Here is a 22,132-nt window from a genome sequence, read left to right as displayed (position 1 = left end):
TCAGCACACTTCTTTGTTTGATTAGATTCTGCAAATGCACCAGCCCAGCATTGTAGGCTGTTTAAAAACAATGTAAATATACCTGCAACTTTTCCAGTGGGCCCCAGGGCCACATTCAAGTGTGGTTCTGCCTCTGAAATTGATTCTGTAATTAAGACACTTTTGGATTCCATGTTTGTCTCTCAGTGACTGCAGATCAGATCTGAGCACTTTTCAAGTAAAGAGATGTTTTTTTTTCCCCCCAGCTGCTGGCCCTGCAAACTCAGCCTGGAACCTGAATGTCTAGTTGGAAACTTTCTGGTTTGTATACCATCATCATCATCCATAAAGAGTCAGCGATGAGAACTCAGTTAACAAGACAATGATAATGTGTGAGCCAGAATAAAATCCAATTCCCTCTCCCATTGGTATGTTGGTTCTCAAAGTTAATAGGAATAAATATCAGTAACACTTATGTTAGTCACTAAAGTCATCAGATATGGAGCCAGTCTGCAGAGTATTAAGGCACCATGTTATTCAGAGAAAAACAGACCCTTAAAATGCCTTTCTAACCCACAGAACCAATACCTCCTAATCCAGTCATTCCCCATTCAGTCAACATCAGCTGATGACAACTAGTAGAAGAGAACATTTGCAACATACCATGCAAGTCAGTAAAATCTCCCTCTGTCAGACTAAGGGGGAAATACTTTGTAGAGTTGAAGGCCCTCTTTTGAAATTGACCTGCCCCCATTCGCTAACAATATCTAGGACTGGTCAACTCAAAATCCCAGTTAATCCCAAGTGCCAGGCTAAAATATGAGGACGCGGCAGTCACTTAAGGCTGATGGCTTGGTTAACCCTGCTCAGTCTACTAGTCTGAACAGCAACCATGTAGCACAAACATCTCGTGCCCAAGTCCTCAACCAGCCCATGTCAAGTGCAGAAGGGGAAAAGATGCCTCTAAAATGTACATTGCACATATGTATCCTGGTAGGCAGTGCAGAGAGCAGCCTATGGAAAGTAAGGGGCATGGTGAAAAAACTGTATCATGCCAATCTGAACATGACAGTGAGAAACAACCACAACTATGGGGTGGGGAGGAACACTGGAAACCACTGCAGTGGCATCTGTTGGTATTGGGACTGTCTGATAATCTGCTATAAGATTCATCCTGTCCGTAGGGTAGAGAGGCTAAAGCCAGCTGTCCACTATTCCTGAGAGTTCATTGTTCAGGTACACAGGGTGTCTACAGACACAGCACAATCAGTGCCGGCATATCTGTGCGTGTGTCTAACCCACATGCTGATATCCCATTCTTACGTGCACTTGTATGTCTCTAATTATAGTCACCCTGCCTACTGGGATTGGTGCTGGGAGCCAAATGTGGTTATAGCCTTCCAGAAATTCCTCTCGCATGTCATGCATGAGACAGACAGATAGAAGACCTTATTCACCTAAGAGACCCTCTCCTCTGGTTAGGCTTGTCAGATTTGGTTGGATGTATTCCTGGAGGTTTCATCACATGACATCATCTTTACTTCCTGGAGACTCCAGGACAATACTGGCGGGTTGGCAACTCTAACTCTGGTGCATCCCTACCCTACTCCCCTGAATAGGACCACCACAATACACAGCTGTTGAAAATGCCCCCCATCCCAAATACCTAGCTTTCAACATGCTTAGAATGGGCTACATGGCAAACTGAACATCTAGGGTAGCTTGAACTTGTGCTTTTCCATCTCCTTGTATGTGTCTGTTCTTCCTCTGCCTATGCCCCCATGTTTGCTAGAGATGCCTTCTCTTTGGATCTGGTGTCCTACTTCTGTGTCCAAGGCCAGTTCATCTCCTGTTTAGAGACGGAGAGCCTCACAGCTCTCTGTTTTCATGCCCACTGGGCATCTTTTCCAGCACAAGGTATAATGTGCATCATTTCACTTCCATGTACGCAAACATCAATGCGTTACACCATGGTGTGAATTTGAGGGACTTCTGAGAAGTAACTTTGCAGGAGGGTTCACCAAAATTCTAAAGCTATCACTTCTATCAGGGAAATGCCTCTGTTTAGATCCATCTTCCACGAAAAAGGGGTGTTTTCTCACTGCTCTAAATGATTCCCATCCTCAGTCCAGAAGCAGGAAACTGAGGTTGGACAACAATGGAGAAAATTCATGTGAAGAAATTCATCACACGTCGTTCCTTTATTGGTGTTACTTTTGTATTCCTCATTAGTAGTAGCAGTATTATAGTGTCTAGGAGCCTCAATCATGGACCAGGAGCCAAGTGTGCACAACACTGTACAAAAACAGAACAAAGACCTACCCCAAAGACCTTACAATCTATGACTTTTTCTCCCCATAGTAGGTGCTTTTGTCCCATACTAAGATCTCAGCAAGATAAGGAATAACGAGAAGAGTCAGTACTGTGTACAAGTGCTTCCCAAATTCTTTGGCCAGTTAATGTTTTATTAGACTGGGTATTAGTTGTTGAACACCAGGCACTGCCTGGTGCCCCCATGCATTTGTACATGCTTTCACCTGTAATGTCACTTGAGCTATACCAGTCTCACGCACAATTAGAATGAAGGCAGATAATGGTTGGGAACATAAAGGGTCATCATTAGTGTTGAAAGGGGGAGCTAGGAGTCACAACAAGGATAACTCAATACATTGTGCCCAGTGTCCTTTGCCCCATCCAGAGTGGCCATCTGAAACACAAGTAGTTCAGCTTACATCTTTTTGGCCAGCTAGCCAGCAAGCAGCCAGATTTTTCAGTCAATCACCCACAAAGGTTTCATAAAAAGAGCAAGTATTATCCGGCATTGTTCTCCAGAAACAATTACAGAACAGAATGTGTATTGTAACAGCTCATTTACTTGCCATTGTTTCACGTAAGTTCCTGACTCACTCACCACCAATAATTTCCACTCTTCTCTACTGTGCTGTCCAAGCATTGGGGATACCACCTGCTGACAACCTTTAGATCATGTTGGCATGTCAACAGTTGTTGATCTTGGTCTTTTATTGGATAATTTGGCAGCTGAAAGGGCAAGTCATTGGTGTTTTACAACATGAGTGTTGTTCCCAGGTTGGCTGCTAATATGGTTGCCTTGCTGTTCTTTGGAAGGTGTTCTCTAAATGGAAAACATCCATATGACACTGGGCAGAGCACCAGTAGCAACACAAGGGGTGGTAGCAAAGCATTGTGTCTCTGTCTCAAGTCGGGGAGATGAACCGGAGTTACCTGCAGGACCTATGATACCAGAACCCATAAGCAAAGGCTGTGGCCAACTTTGTCTTCTGGAAATTTCCTTTCATTTCTCTTTGAAAATAGTAAATTTGAACTTTCCTTCTTGGAGTGGATGAGTGAATGTGGATTCCGCCGGAGGTATATATGTGGCACAGAAATACACACACACATTCAAAGGGGTAAAATGACATTTCAAAGGAGTGTTTTGGATCTTCTGTGTTGCAGTCAGTTGACTTATAGACGTTCACATCTATTAGGGCATATCTACACTGCAATTGGGGGCATAATCGCAGCATGTGTAGCCCTCCTCAGCTACCTTCAATTTAGCTAGCTCGGGTAGTGCTGATAAAGAAGCAGTGGCAGCAAGGACTTCAGCATGGACTTGCCATCCAGGTAATTACACCAATTCCCAGGCACAGTTGTACAGCATGAGCTGAAGCCCATGCTGCTGCAGCTTCACTGCTATTGTTGCCCGTGCTAGCTAGATTACAGCTGTCTTGGGTATATCTACACATGTTGCAATCACACACCCCAATGACATGTATGCATAACCTTAGCGACAGGCAGCCCTGTGTGCCTAGACAGCAATGCTGGGTTATCCTGGCAATGCAGCAAGCGCCTCTCTTTCCACAGCTGCTATTATTATGATGTATTATTTGTATTACTGTAGCACTTATGAGCCCCAGTCATAGACCAGGACTTGGTTGTGCTAGGTATTGCACAAACACAGGACAAAAAGACAGTCCCTCCTCAAAAAGTTTAAAATCTAAGTATAAGACAAGACACAACAGATGGATGTGGACAGATGAGATAATATTGGTCATTATGATAGCAGCCTAAGGGTTAAGTTTTCGGTAGGCATCATGGCTATTCAATTCTAATTATTTATTTTGTCCTATGTAGGGTCTGACAGCCTGCTTAATACCATGGTATGTGAGTAATGCACCCAGGGGACCACGTGTATCTAAGGTCTTGTTTACATGGAGCAGTAATGTGGACTATGGAAGTGTGATTTCTAAAGCGCACTAACATTTTGCACATTAATTAGTCCATGTACCCTGCTTGTATGCATTAAAGCTTCCCTAGCGATTTTTCAGGTTTCAGAGTAGCAGCCGTGTTAGTCTGTATTCGCAAAAAGAAAAGGAGTACTTGTGGCACCTTAGAGACTAACAAATTTATTAGAGCATAAATGCATCCGATGAAGTGAGCTGTAGCTCACGAAAGCTTATGCTCTAATAAATTTGTTAGTCTCTAAGGTGTCACAAGTACTCCTTTTCTTCTAGCGATTTTTGAAACAGTACTATGTTAAAGTGCACTAGGGAACATTACAAAGAGATTACTCATTACAGTATAAATTACTGTAATAAGTAACGTATATAATATATATTACTCATTACAGTATATACAAAGAGAAAGCCCCTAAAATCCCAATTTTTGGACAGGTACATAAAAAATTGCTAAAAATAAACAGAGAAAAATGAAATTAATAACCCCCCTAACCAGAAGCTCCACCCATAAGCTCAAAAATGTACATACAACAAATCTATTAATCAAACAGTTCTGAACAACAACCCCATTTGTCAGTTTGTGGAGTTGGATCCATCAGTTTAAGACAGCTTTGCACAGGAAGGCTGGTGCAAAGTAACCGTACAGAATTCAGAATGGGGCCCTGAGTTCTAAACTTAATGGACACTATCCAGAAAATATATTATTTGGTTATCAGAATTTTCACTTGAATCTCAACTCAAAAATCGCCAAGTCTCAGTTCTGACTCACATTCCCCAACTGGTGTGAGCTGTGGCATTTCAATTTATATTAAGGCGAGAGCAGAACTAACAGTACACATCTATGTGCTAAAAACAAGATGAAACTCAGAAAGCTTGGCACAGTAGCCCAAAACAGAACAAGCAGAATGCAGAGAAAGGCCTTTAGACAGTCATAGCAGCAAACAATATTTCATTTGAATTTACCTGAGAGAATTGGAACAAAGCTTGAAAACTGAGACAGCCATATTTTCTTGTTAGACAATGAAAGTTGGACAAGTGAGCAGAAAGAACATTTCTCTGCTCTGACATCTATTCTCCTTTCCATTAAGCCCAACCTAATACTGCACTAGTGCAGTGCCTTTTAACCCTTCTGATTCCATAGCAGATATTTTATTCCAGTAGAGTTCTTAGCCTAATTTCTTTACCATCTTTGGTGCGACACCTTTGATCCTCGGGTCATACATTGAAATATCATCCTGACACTCATTGAACTCTAATGGATGCACCTCAAATTGGTGACCATGGATCTACAAACACAGACAATGTTCCCTCAAAGTCTTTTTTGTGGCTGCTAAATGAATGAGTGACTGAGGACAGGTTAAAACCTCTGGTCCTGATCCAGCAAAGCACTTAAGCACATGCCTAAGCAGGTGCTTAAGTGCTTTGCTGGACTGAAACCTATGAGCACAGTCTTAAACTTGTGGTCAGACAGTCTTTTGCTCTGCATACAGACAGGGGATGGGAGAAAGAGGTGAAAAAGGAAGGGAAGGAAACAGAGAAAGGAAGGGAATGAAAAAAGAGAGAGGGCAGTGAAGACAGAGGAAGAAGGAGAAAGGTTAGAGAAGAGGGGAGGAGTGGGAGAAAGAGAAATGAAGGGAAAGTGGAAAGGAGAGAGAATGGAATAATCAGGAAAAAGAGGGGAGGGAAAAAAGGGGAGGAGAGCACAGGAGCTCCCTTCCCCTTGTCTGGTTGGGAGAATCGGACATCCTCACATTAAGCAGTGTGGTAGAAGGGGAGCCACTTCTTCCAGATACAGTCAGTAGCAAGGACAAGGGGAGCCCAGGCAGAGTGCCCTCCTCCAGCCTGGAGGGGCAGTCTTAGTTGCAGGGGAGTTCCAGAGCCCACTCCCCATGTGGCCGGGCAAAGAAGTGTCAGCAGCTACTGTGGAAGGGGATCGCTGTTACCTCCAATGTTCCCCATGCTAGCAGTTTAGAGGGAAGAGCAGACACAGTCTTTGAGGGGTAGGGAGCAAAGGCGCCAACTCCGTGGGTCCTCCTGGGCACCGACTGGCACCAGCAGAAGTCGGTGCCTATGGTAGGGGAGCTATTATCAACAAATCTACAGCAAGAGAGCCAAACAACCATCCAAGTCAACAGAATTGCACCTGTTTATGCCAGCAGCGAATTGGCTCGAAGGGTGTGAAGTGAGGAGAGCTGAGGGGCAGAAATAATTTGAAAATCATCTCAAAACACAGTGCTGACCACTTATTCCTATATTAGAAAGCCAGAACGGACCACTGTAATCATCTAGTCTGATCTACTGTATAGCACAGGCTGTAGGTCTTCCATGAATTAATTCCTGTTTCAACTAGACCAGATCTTTTAGAAAAACATGCATTAAATGAAAAAAAATTCCAGTGAGGGAGAATCCACCACAACCCTTGGCAAATTGTTCCAGTGACTAATTACTCTCACAGTTAAAAATGTACACCTTATTTCCACTCTGAATTTGTCTAGCTTCAACTTCCTGACATTAGATCTTGCTATACCTTTGTCTGCTAGATTGAAGGGCCCATTATCAAATATTTGTTGGCGTTGTAGGTACTTACCAATTTTTAGAGGCCTCCACATTAGACACAAATAAAAGAGCTGAATAAACATTTGCACAAGCTGCCCTCTGGGACATAGAAGTCGTTTGTGACACTCTAACACTTTCATCAGCGCTGTGTTACACTGTAATCCTTTGATCGGCTCTGTGTTGAGAATTACATTCAAACTGTAACTATCTTAAAGGCCAGGTTAGAAATGAAAGGGGGAGGCTGCCAGAAAAGGCAATACAATAGGGCCCTGCAAAATTATAATACAGAAATCAATACAAGAGGGGAACGTTTTTAAGGCTAGCTTGCTACAATAGGTGCACGTGAAGAAAAATGGAAGGCAAAATAAACTTCAGCACTTATATGTCACTCATAGCTGTGCCTCACAATCTAGCAAGGCCCCAAATATGGAACACGATGTACGTCAAAAGTCCAAAATGAGGGACATACAAAAATAATTAATGTAGGGAATTTAAATACAATGGGATTCATGTCTTTAGTGGAGGTAACGCTTCCCATAACCTCAGTTTCATAACTCCAGTGGAAATAATTTTCAACAATGCAAAGGAAGGGACATCAAATTTCTGTGGAATGTAGGTTTCTTTGGGACTAAAAGAAGTGACATACTTCATGAAGAGGGACAGTTAAGAGGTTTGTTCATCCCTTTGAATATATTTAAAATAATGTGAGTGACTGGAGCTGGTGAAAGTGTTCACTGAGTGGGAAAACGTACAAATTTTGATAACTTTTCCAATTTAACAACAAAGGTCTGTTGAAAGGGGGTGAGGGGGATTTTCCAAAAAGAGTTCACACATTTCTTTTCCTGATTTTGGACCAGCTCAGTTTGTGAATAAATTATTCAATGAATTTGGCTCTTCTTTTCTCTTCACCGATTATCTACAAACTAACAAACTGGGTTGTTGTTCAGAACTGTTCGATTAATAGATTTGTTGTATGTACATTTTTGAGCTTATGGGTGGAGCTTCTGGTTAGGGGGGTTATTAATTTCATTTTTCTTTGTTTATTTTTAGCAATTTTTTTATGTACCTGTCCAAAAATTGGGATTTTAGGGGCTTTCTCTTTGTATATACTGTAATGAGTAATATATATTATATATGTTACTTATTACGGTAATTTATGCTGTAATGAGTAATCTCTTTGTAGTGTTCCCTAGTGCACTTTAACATAATATTGTTTCAAAAATCACTAGGGAAGCTTTAATGCAAACAAGCAGGGTACACGGACTAATTAATGTACAAAATGTTAGTGCACTTTAGAAATCACACTTCCATAGTCCACATTACTGCTCCATGTAAACAAGACCTTAGTTACAAGTAACATTTTGCGTGTTTTTTCAGTGTTTGTTGGATAAACCCTTCTTTTCTATCTGGTGTTTTATTAATGTTTATCAATTAAAACTGAATCAGAAACTCTACCTATGAGTTTGGGCAAAGTACACATAGAAAGTGTATTTGACATTCAGAATTCAGTGTTCAGTGATATCCAATTAAACAGTGTTTGATCTGTTTGATTGGTTTTCTATGCCACATAGTACTGTTTTGCTTCCCTGATTTGTTATCCTAATTCTTATAAACAGGAGCAGTTCTTGAGAAATCATTGGGGTATCAGATCTCTTAGAGAGAGGGAGGGAAATGCTTTAGAAAGGTAATCATAGCAGGCCTCTTGCCAGTTAGTCATTTATACCACACCATCTCATGTATTCCCTATGGCTTTCTGTTAGAACTGTACTAGTAATGAGAAAATAATTCACTGAACAGTCTTTAAAAAAATCACAAAGTTCATGTAATAAATGGTTCCATGAATATTCTTTAATCTGCTGCACCCCTGTGTTCAGCAAGGTGTATAAATAATATGACAGAAGCCAGATAATACTATTTGTATCCACAGCTACATCATATTCCATAAAATAAGTGAGAGCTGCAAAGTACCTGAACACCTGGGGACATATTTTTTAAAGGTATTTAAGAATCTAAAGATACAGATAAGTGCCTAGAGAGATTTTCAGAAGTGCCAAGGTGCCTAACTCATTTCAGCATGTTTAGACACTGAAATACCTTTAAAAATCTGGCTCCTGTAACTTAGAGATGGCAGATTCCAAAGTCAGGCTCATGGGAACACAAAGGAATAATGCATGTTTTTTGTCTGGCACTTTCTCCCTGGTGCTTCAGACAGGGTGTATATTCCCAAGATGCATTATTGATCTCTCTTTTTTTTTTTGTCTCTTTATTTTCTTTTGTAAATGCATCATTCTCCCCTTCTATCTTGATACAGAATTTTGTTGTTTTGGTCTCTGTAAATTGTTTTTTTTAACAGGGACTTTAGGTGGAATATGTTGCGCTATATTCCACCGGCTTGAATGCAGGGTGACAGGTTTGACTGACAGATTGACTCTAATAGAGTGTTCCCAGAGTAAACTAGATAGAGAGTTTGAGATTAGAGCCATCTCTAACAGTTAATGAGTAAGGTCTTGATTTGCCCAAATTTTTGCCACTCTCTGCCTGGAAAAGTGTTGTGCTCCACTCTACAGACTTGCCCTCTCTTCATCTCCTTCCTTCCCTTCGCCTCCACTCTCTCCTGTTCCTACAAACTCTTTCCCCCCATTTAGCCTCACTCCCATCCAACAATAGTCTCTTATCTTCCCCTTCAAGCCTCCCCAGCCAGACTTTTGGGGCCTGATTCTGATCTCACATTAATCAGTGGAGGTGCCCATTGCAAAGCTCTTAGGATTCAGTGAGAGTCTTTCCATGGAATCTAATTGCATTTGAATCAGTCCCTAGACCAGGAATCCTTCTACTGAAGTCAGTGAAGTTACAATGGTGTCAAACTGGTGTAAAGGAGATCAGGATCAGGCCCTGATGTCTTACTGATTTTCTGTTGCTCTGGCCACCTGCCCCAACAGCCAGGCCTGGATCTCTAGGATGCTGCTTTATTCATAGATTCATAGATACTAAGGTCAGAGGGACCATTCTGATCATCTAGTCCGACCTGTACAACGCAGGCCACAGAATCTCACCCACCCACTCCTACAAAAAACCTCACCTATGTCTGAGCTATTGAAGTCCTTAAATCATGGTTTAAAGACTTCAAGGAGCAGAGAAGCCTCCCTCAAGTTACCCATGCCCCATGCTACAGAGGAAGGCGAAAAACCTCCAGGGCCTCTCCAATCTGCCCTGGAGGAAAATTCCTTCCCGACCCCAAATATGGCGATCAGCTAAACCCTGAGCATATGGCAAGATTCACCAGCCAGATACCCAGGAAAGAATTTTCTATAGTAACTCAGATACCATCCATCTAATATCCCATCTCAGGGGTTTAGTCTTATTTACCCTGAATATTTAAAGATCAATTACTTACCAAAATCCCATTATCCCAGCATACCATCTCCTCCATAAACTTATCGAGTAGAATCTTAAAACCAGATAGATCTTTTGCCCCCACTGCTTCCCTTGGAAGGCTATTCCAAAACTTCACTCCTCTGATGGCTAGAAACCTTCGTCTAATTTAAACTCTAAACTTCCTGGTGGCCAGTTTATACCCATTTGTTCTTGTGTCCACATTGGTGCTGAGCTGAAATAATTCTTCTCCCTCTCCTGTATTTATCCCTCTGATATATTTATAGAGAGCAATCATATCTCCCCTCAACCTTCTTTTAGTTAGGCTAAACAAGCCAAGCTCCTTAAGTCTCCTTTCATAAGACAAGTTTTCCATTCCTCGGATCATCCTAGTAGCCCTTCTCTGTACCTGCTCCAGTTTGAATTCATCCTTTTTAAACATGGGAGACCAGAACTGCACACAGTATTCTAGGTGAGGTCTCACCAGTGCCTTGTATAATGGTACTAAAACCTCCTTATCCCTACTGGAAATGCCTCTCCTGATGCATCCCAAAACCGCATTAGCTTTTTTCACAGCCATATCCCATTGGCAGCTCATAGTCATCCTATGATCAACCAATACTCCAAGGTCCTTCTCCTCTTCCGTTACTTCTAATTGATGCGTCCCCAACTTATAACTAAAATTCTTGTTATTAATCCCTAAATACATAACCTTACACTTCTCACTATTAAATTTCATCCTATTACTATTGCTCCAGTTTACAAGGTCATCCAGATCCTCCTGTATAATATCCCGATCCTTCTCTGAATTGGCAATACCTCCCAGCTTTGTATCATCTGCAAACTTTATTAGCACACTCCCACTTTTTGTGCCAAGGTCAGTAATAAAAAGATTAAATAAGATTGGTCCCAAAACCGATCCCTGAGGAACTCCACTGGTAACCTCCCTCCAACCTGACAGTTCTCCTTTCAGTAGGACCCGTTGCAGTCTCCCCTTTAACCAATTCCTTATCCACCTTTTGATGTTCATATTGATCCTCATCTTCTCCAATTTAACTAATAATTCCCCATGTGGCACGGTATCAAATGCCTTACTGAAATCTAGGTAAATTAGATCCACTGCATTTCCTTTATCTAAAAAATCTGTTACTTTTTCAAAAAAGGAGATTAAGTTGGTTTGGCACAATCTACCTTTTGTAAAACCATGTCGTATTTTGTCCCATTTACCATTGACTTCAATGTCCTTAACTAATTTCTCCTTCAAAATTTTTTCCAGGACCTTGCATACTACAGATGTCAAACTAACTGGCCTGTAGTTACCCGGGTCACTTTTTTTTTCCTTTCTTAAAAATAGGAACTGTATTAGCAATTCTCCAATCATTCGGTACTACTCCTGAGTTTACAGATTCATTAAAAATTCTTGCTAATGGGCTTGCAATTTCATGTGCCAATTCCTTTAATATTCTCGGATGAAGATTATCTGGGCCCCCCGATTTAGTCCCATTAAGCTGTTTGAGTTTCGCTTCTACCTCAGATATGGTAATATCTACCTCCATATCCTCATTCCCATTTGTCATGCTACCATTATCCCTAAGATCCTCTTTAGCCTTATTAAAGACTGAGGCAAAGTATTTGTTTAGATATTGGGCCATGCCTAGATTATCTTTAACCTCCACTCCATCCTCAGTGTTTAGCGGCCCCACTTCTTCTTTCTTAGTTTTCTTCTTATTTATATGGCTATATGGCTTTTACTATTGGTTTTAATTCCCTTTGCAAGGTCCAACTCTACTCGACTTTTAGCCTGTCTCACTTTATCCCTACATGTTCTGACCTCAATTAGGTAGCTTTCCTTGCTGATCCCTCCCATCTTCCACTCCCTGTATGCTTTCTGCTTCTTCTTAATCACCTCTCTAAGATGCTTGCTCATCCAGCTTGGTCTACAACTCCTTCCTATGAATTTTTTCCCCTTTCTTGGGATACAGGCTTCCGATAGCTTCTGCAGCTTTGATTTAAAGTAATCCCAGACCTCCTCTGCCTTTAGATCCATAAGTTCTTCAGTCCAATCCACTTCCTTAACTAATTTCCTCAATTTTTGAAAGTCAGCCCTTTTGAAATCAAAAACTCTAGTTGCCGATTTATTTTTGTTAATCTTTCCATTTAGTTTGAACTGAATTAGCTCATGATCACTTGAGCCAAGATTGTCCCCTACAACCATTTCTTCTATGAGGTCCTCACTACTCACCAAAATTAAATCTAAAATGGCATCCCCTCTAGTCGGTTCAGCAACTACTTGATGAAGGAATCCATCAGCTATCGCATCTAGGAAAATCTGAGCCCTATTATTATTACTAGCACTGGTCCTCCAGTCTATATCTGGAAAGTTAAAGTCTCCCATGATCACACAGTTTCCATTAGTATTTATTTTATTAAAAACATTAAAAAGGGCTCTATCCATATCCAGATTACATCCCGGAGGTCTATAGCACACCCCAAGCACTATCGTAGGAGAGGCTTTACTAGTTATCTCCCCAATGTAATTTTTGCCCAGACAGACTCTATCTTATCCATTGCATCGCTTCTTATTTCTTTACATTCTACCTCATCATTGATATACAATGCTACTCCACCACCTTTACCTTTGTTTCTGTCTTTCCTAAACAGCACATACTCTTCAATACCTGTAGTCCAGTCATGACTACTATTCCACCAAGTTTCTGTTATCCCTATAATATCTGGTTTCACTTCCTGCACCAGTAGCTCTAGTTCCTCCATTTTGTTACCTAGGCTCCTCGCATTGGTTTACAAACATCTTAATTTTTGCTGTTTGGCCTCGCTCACATTTTGTACCCTATTAGGCACAGTCATTCTACAGCCAGTATAACCTATTAGACTAGTATCCACACCGCCCTCGCTCCTTATATACATTCTCCTACCCACAGCTTTAATTCACCTCGCCCATCTATCCCTTCAATCCTCTCACACTATAGGAAATCTCTTTGTTCCTTTGGAAAGTCCAGCGGCATGCAGATTCTAGAATGATTACCTGTCAGAGCAACATTTGCAGAAAGCAGTTCTCTCAGATGCAGGTTGCCCAGAGTTCTCCCTCCCACAGAAGGCCAGCAAAATCTGCATTTCATTCAGGCTAACCTCTAAAAACACTGACACCTTCATTATTATGAATATCAAAACCCAGTGGCAAAACCCAGAGCACAGAAAGAGATGGGTGTATCGCTGTTCTTCGAATAAGACCTCTAGTTTTTCCTTTCCTATAAGCCCCAGTTGCTAGTCTAATTTAAAAACCCAGAAACAGGAAAGCCACTGCAAATTTGGGGAAGTCTTTCTTATCAGCTGGTAGACATGCTTCATCTGGTCGACTGTAAGTAGAGCAAAGCACTAGCACCACATTGAACAATAACCTATATTTCATTATCTCTAAACAACCAAAGCACTAAATAGTCTTTAACAGTTACATTAGAGTCTGGCAAATACATAGGAATATGTACTCTAGCATAGAAATTCACAACTTTTTTCCACGTAAACTCCAAAAACACCTACCATGTTTTCCTATGATGACCCCAACCTCACTATCCTTTGTGGCTGCCGATTTCTAACTTTGAGCTGTTTTTTAATAAGAATAAATGCACTGGATGTTGTGATCAGGGTCCTGTGTTTTCTACAATTCTGTAGTTAAAGAATCTGCCCCTTGCTATAGAAGAGTGCTCCAGTATATAGGATTTCATCTTAAAACAATGTTTCTATCTCTTATAGTCGCAAAGAAAACTTTCCACACGTCAATTGCTTGTAAATCAATGCAGTTATGCCTGCCAACAACCTGAAGTAGTAGAAACATAGGACATGGGACTGAAAAGGATTATCTGGGTCATCAAGTTCAGTCCCCCATTAGCACAGGCAACTGCATTGTGTAATCCCATTCATAAACTTATCCTAAAAGCAGCTTGTTCATCTAGGAGTATGATTATTGCTTTGCATATGTAAAGGCCTGGGTTCAAATCCCAGACAAAGTCTTGTAAAGGCCATGAGTGGTCCTGTATCTTTAAAGGGGAAAGATGGGGCACTGACTTAGGCTGTAGGAGACCTGGATTCTATCCCCTTCTCTGCTAGTGACTTCCTGTATGAATTTGGGCAAGTCACTTAATTTCTCTGGAACTTAGTTCTCTATCTATAAAATGGAGATAATAATACTACTACTGTCTTTAGATTTTAAGATCTTCAGCTCAGTAATTGTCTTTGACTATGTGCTTGTACAGCACAATGGGGCCCTGACCTTATTTTGGAAACTGTAGGTTCTACTGCAGTAGTAGGGTTAATAATAATACTGTTGATGATGTCAGGTTAGTCCCCGAGGCTATCCTGTATTATTAACTTCCGGGAGATGGTTCAGTGGTGACAAACTTTATAATGCTGTGGAGCATGGGCCAAAAATTGTTTCCCCTGGTATAGTTAGTGCTATAAGAACAATGATAAATTCCTGCAAAAATTACAGAAATTTCAAGGAGGAATAGGGGGAGGAAAAAAGGCACTTAAACTGAAAAGCTTTGGGCTGTTTAATGGATTAAGCATTGGCATTTCTTTGCAGAGTTCCAGTTCAGAACCGTGACTGTAGAAAGGAATAATTGAAAAAATATTTTAAAGGTTATGAGTTAATAAAGTGTGAAAATGTGTTGTGTGGCTGCCATACTCTGCTCAGTTTTACATTGACTTATATGTGATATTGCTCATCTGGCTTGCAACTAATTACATAGGTGCTCACAATGAATTTTTTATTCATTTATGTACAGTACAGGTTTTTATTTAATTAGGAAATAAAACTTCACTGACACAAGAATCTCGGTCACGAACAGAGTCCTAGCCATCCTGTTGGGTTACATTTCACTCCAGTCCAATAAGGTATCATGTGCACAAATACTTCTGAGCAAAGTGGTGAAATTTTCAGGTAAGAAAAGAACAAATTAAGTCAATTTAAAATGAGCCAGTCTCTCTTTAGGCAGCAGTAGTTATGGAAAGAATATCACAATGTATGCTAAGTAGTGATTTAGTGATTGGGCCCAGACACAAGTGTAATACTCTCTCTAAAATTCAAAGGATTTATTGGAACATTGCAAATAACAACTCCAGCACACACAGGCAGGAATTAACTTCTTCTATTCACCACCTCCCTCCCCCTGAACCAAAACAACAACATAATATCAAACAAAGACAACAGCTTACCACTGAAATAAAGACACAGCACCATCTATTGGCAGAGGCACTGGCTACACTGAAGGAAGTTCTTCAGTAGAAGTAGAAATCTGTGCTTCTGGAGTTGACGGATCACATTTTGAGTCCCAATGCTAATTTAATTAGTAATTGTGTCCCTTGTCTGCATTTTTCAATATTATTGTAATATGGCCTAGATGAGCCATCCTAGGAAATTTGTGTCACAGGTTAAAGACCCTTGTGGGAGCTGTGCCAGGGCTGAGCCTGAGAGAAAGGAGCCCCATAGTAACTCATGTGAGAAGAAGACAGACTAAATGGGAGGGGCCACTGACAGTTCAACAAGGATTATTGAACAATCTGCTGCTCTTGCTACTTAAGAGATGTTGTGTGTGGCTGCAGAGATCAAAGCACATCCTACTGTTACTGGCTGGAGTGGCTCATGACTGAGCACCTGCCTCATGCCAGACTGTCAAAAACAAGGCAGATATCCCCACCCTGGAGGTGTGTTCTAGAAGTAGATTTCACCGATACCAACAAATGTGAACTCCTGGATCACTATAACAGTCTTACTATGGAGTCACAGACAGTCCCCTTAGACTCTCCAGTCTACCTGGCTAACCAGAGCACCTGAACTTAGTGGTAAATGGTCACTTTCACCAAAAATCACATGATATTCAGGTTGCATCCCGTGGTAAGAGACTAGTCACATACCCCACATCAATTGGTACCCTAGATCTTACACCAAAGATGGTAACTGCAGCCAATCCTGTAATAAACTATCTAAAGGCTTATTCCCTAGGAAAAAGAAATAGAATCATTTACAGGTTAAAGCAACAAACATATACACACAGATGAGTTACCATCTGGCTCCTAAGAGTGACAGAGTTGTAGAGATCTGTCACTTCAAGTGTCTTTCAGGGTGGACCCTGGAGGTAACCTCTGGTTTCAGTTTGGTTTCTCTGACCCTGTGAGAGTTCCAACAGCAAAAGAGATGGAAAATTTTCCTTCAGCTTTGTTTTATTTCCTTCTTTCAGCTTCCAAGTCCGCAGGAGGAGTTTCTTGGCACATGGCATACCAGTCCTTTGTATTGCCATATTCCTTGATAGTCCTTCTGGATGGGCAGGGGGATGATTCCTGTGCCTAAGTTCACAAGTTCAGAGCCAACATTTTCAAAGTTATAAAGCAAAATGTACCTATTTTCTTACTGCCTGGAAAGCTGACATTACAAGTGAGATCAACACAGGCCGCAATTTACAAGCCTTTCATAGAGTCTAAACATGAACTACATTCTTATAAGACTAATACCTATTTTGAGCAAAACTAATACAAAATATGAAGGAAGAAACTGAAGCAAAACTGGAGGGGTCTAAGATGGGGTCAGGAAAGCGGATATTATTATAGGAGGAAACAGCCTAAGGCCGCAGCTGAGGAAGGATGGTCCAGTGATTTGGACATGAGCCTTAGATGTTGAAGCTTTGGGTTCAAGTCTCTCTTCTGCCATAGCCTTCCTGTATGACCTTATGTTAGTTCCTTCCTCATAAAATAGGCCTAGATTTGAGATTACTAGCAATCTATGTCAAGAAACTAATATAAGTTGGCCTTCCTCAGGCTTGGCATTGGGGGTAAGGGAAGAGATGCTGGTTCCTAGGACAGGAAGAAAAACACTGCAGTAGATGCTGGATGTTCTCAGTCCAATCAGCTGTTTATTCACCACAGGTAGGGAAGCACTGCAGAGACCCTGGCAGGAATTGCATCACACACATCCCCCAAGAAAAGCAGAGGCATGTTGGGCCGGATTCTGCTCACACTAGTTTCACCCTCGGGGATGATTTCAGTGGAGATTTCCTGATTCACACTGGTGTAAAGAAGAGGAGAATCAGACCTGGAGTGTTCTGCAGGGAAGAAGCTTGGCTAATCCCAGGGGCCCAAAGGAGGCAAATCATTAGAGAAAAGGAAGAAGTGGCCTCTTGGACTCCTTCTCCTTTAAGATACCTGCCTCCCATACAAGCATTGCCTCTCACTGGTCAGCTCTATCTGGTAGTTGGGCCAAAGTAGGAGGAATTATTCAGCTAACACCTTGTGCCCCCAAATGGCAATAGCACCAGAGAATGTGGCCAGGGAGCTTGGGACCCCAGCAAACCATAAGAATAAGCCCTGCAAGGGTGGACTTGGTCCTGGAAAATTGTGTTGATCTATTTTTTATTCTGCAAAACCAGGGGGCGAAGAGGGAGGCTGAGATTTGGCTCCTACTATATCTGAACTTCTGGAGCCAGGATATGGGGAATGGCACATGCAGGGTGTATCTGAAAGCAAAGGGCTGGAGATGGGGCTGGCACTTGAAGAGAGAAGCTACATCTGTAATGGTGGAGGCAGCCAATTTGTAGATTAACCAGTTATCAAGTCACCTGGCCAGGATCTCTTGGCCAGTTAAGCTCCCACCCTGGTGGGTTTTAAGCACTGCCTTGCCAACGCCAAATTATGAGTTTGTGGGCTTAAATCCCACTGGGAATACTCTGAGAGGTTTACAACAATTTCCTCTTCCTTTGGGAACCACTCCGAGCAACTGAGCAAAGCTTGCCCCTGAACACGTGTTGTCTGTATTTACTTGGAAGACATGGGAAGCTGACCTTTCCTGCAGTGCAGGCCGAAGGGGAGCCTCATAAGTCCCCTCATATATTTACAGTCAGCTTGCCTGTTGTTTACAGCTTTCTTTTCAAATTTAGAAACAGGGACTTTTCCCCTCTCACTTGTTCCTGGCTAGAGAAAGGTCTCCAGCTATTTAAGTGCATAGCGGTGATGCCAATAGACACACAACACTGTTGGCAGCCCCCCTGAGCACTTGGCACTAGTTACGTTGCATCTATCCGATCTTCTGGAACACACTTGATATCAGCAATTCTCTACAGGGGACACTTTGATCTCACAGCATTACATAGCTGCATCCTGAAAAACATTCAGCTTTTCGCAGACAGTATGAGAATTGCTTCACTTTTTGCAATCCCGCTAAATCAGCTTTTTCTGCAAGAGTCAAAGAATGATTTTACATTCCCAACAATCTCTTATTTATGATGAATGTGTGAACTGGTTCAGAGCTAATCAGACCTAAAACCTTCCCACAAAACACTGACTGAACTGCAGTATAGCTAGCTATGTAATTATAATGACTGTGCTTTCTGTTACTGCATCTTTAAATCTGTAGAGACACTGCTGTATTCAGAGATAGGTCGCCATTTTTTTTATTCAGTTCAGTGCAGACTGACACAAAGGTCTAGATCAGGGGTTCTCAAACTGGGGGTTGGGACCCCTCAGGTGGTTGCGAGGTTATTACATGGGGGGTCATGAGCTGTCAGCCTCCACCCCAAGCCCCGCTTTGCCTCCAGCATTTATAATGGTGTTAAATATATTAAAAAGTGGTTTTAATTTATAAAGGGGGAGGGGGTCGCACTCAGAGGCTTGCTGTGTGAAAGGGGTCACGAGTACAAAAGTTTGAGAACCACTGGTCTAGATGAAGTCAAAATCTTCCATTCAAAGCTTTCTTTTCCATTTTTTTTGTAGTTTTGAAATTTTCTGATGTTTCAGAAAACACAAAAACAAAAAAAATTCACATTTTTTTTCCATTTTCAGGTTTTGTTTCAGTTTTTTATTTCATCCTGCTTTTTTGCCCCTTATACTCTTTATTTTCAGTGGAAAAAGGAAAAAAAGGAAGGAAAAGGGAGAAGAAAAAGGAAAGAGCCAAAAAACAAACATGAAAAACATTCCATTCTCCTTTTTTTAGTTTTTTGGGTTTTTCAGTTTTCACTGAAAAATCTGAAAATTAAAAAAATATGCAAAAATTCTGAGAAAAATAAAGAGGGTTTTTTTGCGGGGGGGTTACAATATTTCACAAAACTTACTTATTGTTTTTCAGCCAGCTCTGCAAAAGACACACAGAGAGAGAGAGAGCTGTCTCTTGGACATTCACTTTTGTTCTTCCTTGTTTTGTTGTTTTTAACTAAACTACATGGGTATATCTACACTGTAATAAAAAACCCACAACTGGCCCATGCCAGCTGATTCAGGCTCTTGGGGCTCAGGCCAAGGGGCTGTTTAACTAAGGTGTAGATGTTCAGGCTTGAGCTGCAACTGGAGCTCTGGGACCCTCCCACCTCACAGGATCCTAGAGCCCAGCATCCAGCCTGAGCTCAAACATCTACGCCGCAATTAAAAAGCCCCTTCGCCTGAGCCCTACAAGCTCAATTCAGCTGGCATAGGCCAGCCACAGGTTTTTAAGTGCAGGTACCCAAAGTCACTCAGATGGAAAGTACGTGGTTGCTCTTTGTATATGGAAAACTATAATGTGAGTCAAGCCCAGACATCTTTCCTGAGGTGTGAAAGTGTTGGGTTATCATCCCCCCGCCCTTTTTTTTTTTTTTAAATTTTCTCTATGTGCTTTGGTACTTCCAAATTCTAGTCAGGCTCATAGAAAGATAGGAATTGCCATATGTGATCAGACCCCCTGGTCTCTCTCACCCAGTATCCTGCCTTTAACAGTGCCCAGTGCCAGATAATTCAGGGAATGGTATTAGGAAACCCGGAGTGGAACAGTTATGGACTATATTGTAGCTGGCTTGTGCAGACATGCAGGGGAGTAAGGTGGGGATGGGGGAGCGGCTTCAAAGCCTGAGGTCCAGCCCAAGCCACAACTTCAAAGCACTGTCTACACAGCTATTTTTAGACTGTGACCCAGACTGGGAGGCTCGCTCATGCAGGCTCCAGATGCAGTGTAGAGTTACCCAATGGGGCCTCAGGCAGCATCTAATGCCCCCTATGAGATCTACTTTTAATATGGATAGCTGCATGGGTGGGGAGAGCAGCTTCTGCTGAACTGGTATGTCTCCATCACTCCCCACTATGTATGTGGATGGGAAGGGGCATGAAATGGGCAAAGCCTCGAGTCTGGCCCCAATACACCAGTCAGCATGACTTCACTGGGTGATGTATGCTGTGCCAGGTATAGATCTGACACAGGGCACCTCCCCACCAGAGCGAGAGGGTGACGAGGAGATAGATCGTGACTCTCCAAATCACAATCTGCCTCCCAGCTTGCTCTTGGCACAGCATAACAATACTCTGTCCCTTGATAAGGGCTCAAGGCAAAGCGACAACTTAGCCCTGTGGAGTAACCTGCCCATAACAGAAATATCTTCTTGAGCCCCAGGAATCTGTGGCTGCGAAAGAGAATTGATTCTCATAAAAATGATTGTATTTTTGTATTCTAATGTAACTGCAGCACTCATTATCCACACAGATATCTACTCCTTTTTGAACCTTATAAAACTCTTGCCCTCTAGCTAATGCCATCTAGCAGCAGTAATTTCCACAGGTTAATTGTGTGTTATGTAAAATATTTCCGGTTATCCTTTTAAATTTTGTTGCTTTTTTGGTTTCCTTGCATGTCCCTTTATTCTTAATTATGAGAAAGTACAAATAGGATTTCTCAATTTATCTCCTCTATATCATTCTGTACCATTCTCTATGGCAAAACATACTGACCCTGCGAACCACACATGGCAATCTTCAGATGTTTGAGAGCCAGGGTGCGCCTGCCAGGGTTTGGGGCTTCACCCTGTAGTGGGGTTAGGGGCTTCTAGCCTGTGGGGGAGTGAGATCTCAGGGCTTCAGCCCCACAGGAGGCACTTGCTGGGGCTTGGGGTTTCAGCCACATGCCTGCTAAAGCCCTGAGCCCGAGACCCCCATCCCTGCTGGGCAGAAGCCAGAGACAATGTGTATGGGGTGGGTATGTGAGGCCATGTGCCCCCCTGGTTTTTGCCAGGGTTTGCTGGCCCCGCTCAGTCATATGGTGCCACTGGGCCCCCTGCCTGCACAGCAGCTGCTGGAGCCGGCAAGCTGGGAGCTATGACTATGCGGAGAGGCAGTGGCAAACAGCCAGAAGCTGCAGGGAGGGGCTGCTGAGACTAAGAGAGAGGGTGTGCCTGGGGGTTCTGACTCAAGCTGTTGGGGGCTGAACCTTTAAATTGTGCCTCCCCCCACTCTCAGCAGGCACCAGTCGTCTCTAGCAGAAGCCCCTGGCCCCACCACCCTGCCACAGGACAGGATCCCCGAGCTCCCCCTCCCCAGTCTGGTAGGCAGAGAATGGAGGGGGCTCCACGAGCCATGCTTTAACTGTAAAAGAGTCGCATGTGGCTCACGAGCTGTGGTTTGGCCGCCCCTGCTGTATCCCATTTTCCATACTGTTATTTTGTATCCTGTCCCTTATCATTCACCTCCTTCTTCTAGCACCAATCTCTTTAACCTTCCCTGACTCTCTATCAACCATCTCTTGACTGTTCTCCTTTGTGCCTTCTCTTTTTTGAGAAGAAAAGGAGTACTTGTGGCACCTTAAAGACTAACAAATTTATTAGAGCATAAGCTTTCGTGAGCTACAGCTCACTTCAGCTGTAGCTCACGAAAGCTTATGCTCTAATAAATTTGTTAGTCTCTAAGGTGCCACAAGTACTCCTTTTCTTTTTGCGAATACAGACTAACACGGCTGCTACTCTGAAACCTTTTTTGAGAAGGTGTCTGTTCAGCAGTTACCCAGCTTCTTGGCCTCCCATAGTCCAAGAGCTCCTTTGCTTCGCTTCTCAGTACATCAGTGTGATTTGAAGATGAAGGCCAAACTAGGGGATGAAGAAAAGAAACCAGTAACTCCCTGGCATGCCAGCTGCTCCAGCCAGTCACCATGCTGATGACAGGCAGGCTTCACGTATTGG

The 22,132-nt window shown here is 42.3% G+C and overlaps 1 long non-coding RNA gene across 1 annotated transcript in view; it reads left to right on the top strand.

The window, feature by feature from the left end:
* Positions 1 to 13,107: 13,107 nt before the first annotated feature.
* The window catches only part of LOC122459457, a 28,546-nt gene continuing 19,521 nt past the window's right edge, over positions 13,108 to 22,132 (top strand). The window contains exons 1-2 of the long non-coding RNA XR_006280170.1: positions 13,108 to 16,322; positions 18,172 to 18,173. This is a non-coding gene — a long non-coding RNA (uncharacterized LOC122459457). The remainder of the gene's footprint in view (positions 16,323 to 18,171; positions 18,174 to 22,132) is intronic.

The sequence above is a fragment of the Dermochelys coriacea genome, chromosome 1, assembly GCF_009764565.3.
Source record: "Dermochelys coriacea isolate rDerCor1 chromosome 1, rDerCor1.pri.v4, whole genome shotgun sequence".
In the NCBI taxonomy this organism is placed as follows: Eukaryota; Metazoa; Chordata; order Testudines; family Dermochelyidae; genus Dermochelys; species Dermochelys coriacea.
The sequence above is the reverse complement of the archived record's forward strand: the minus strand, read 5'-3'. Positions and strand labels throughout refer to the sequence as shown.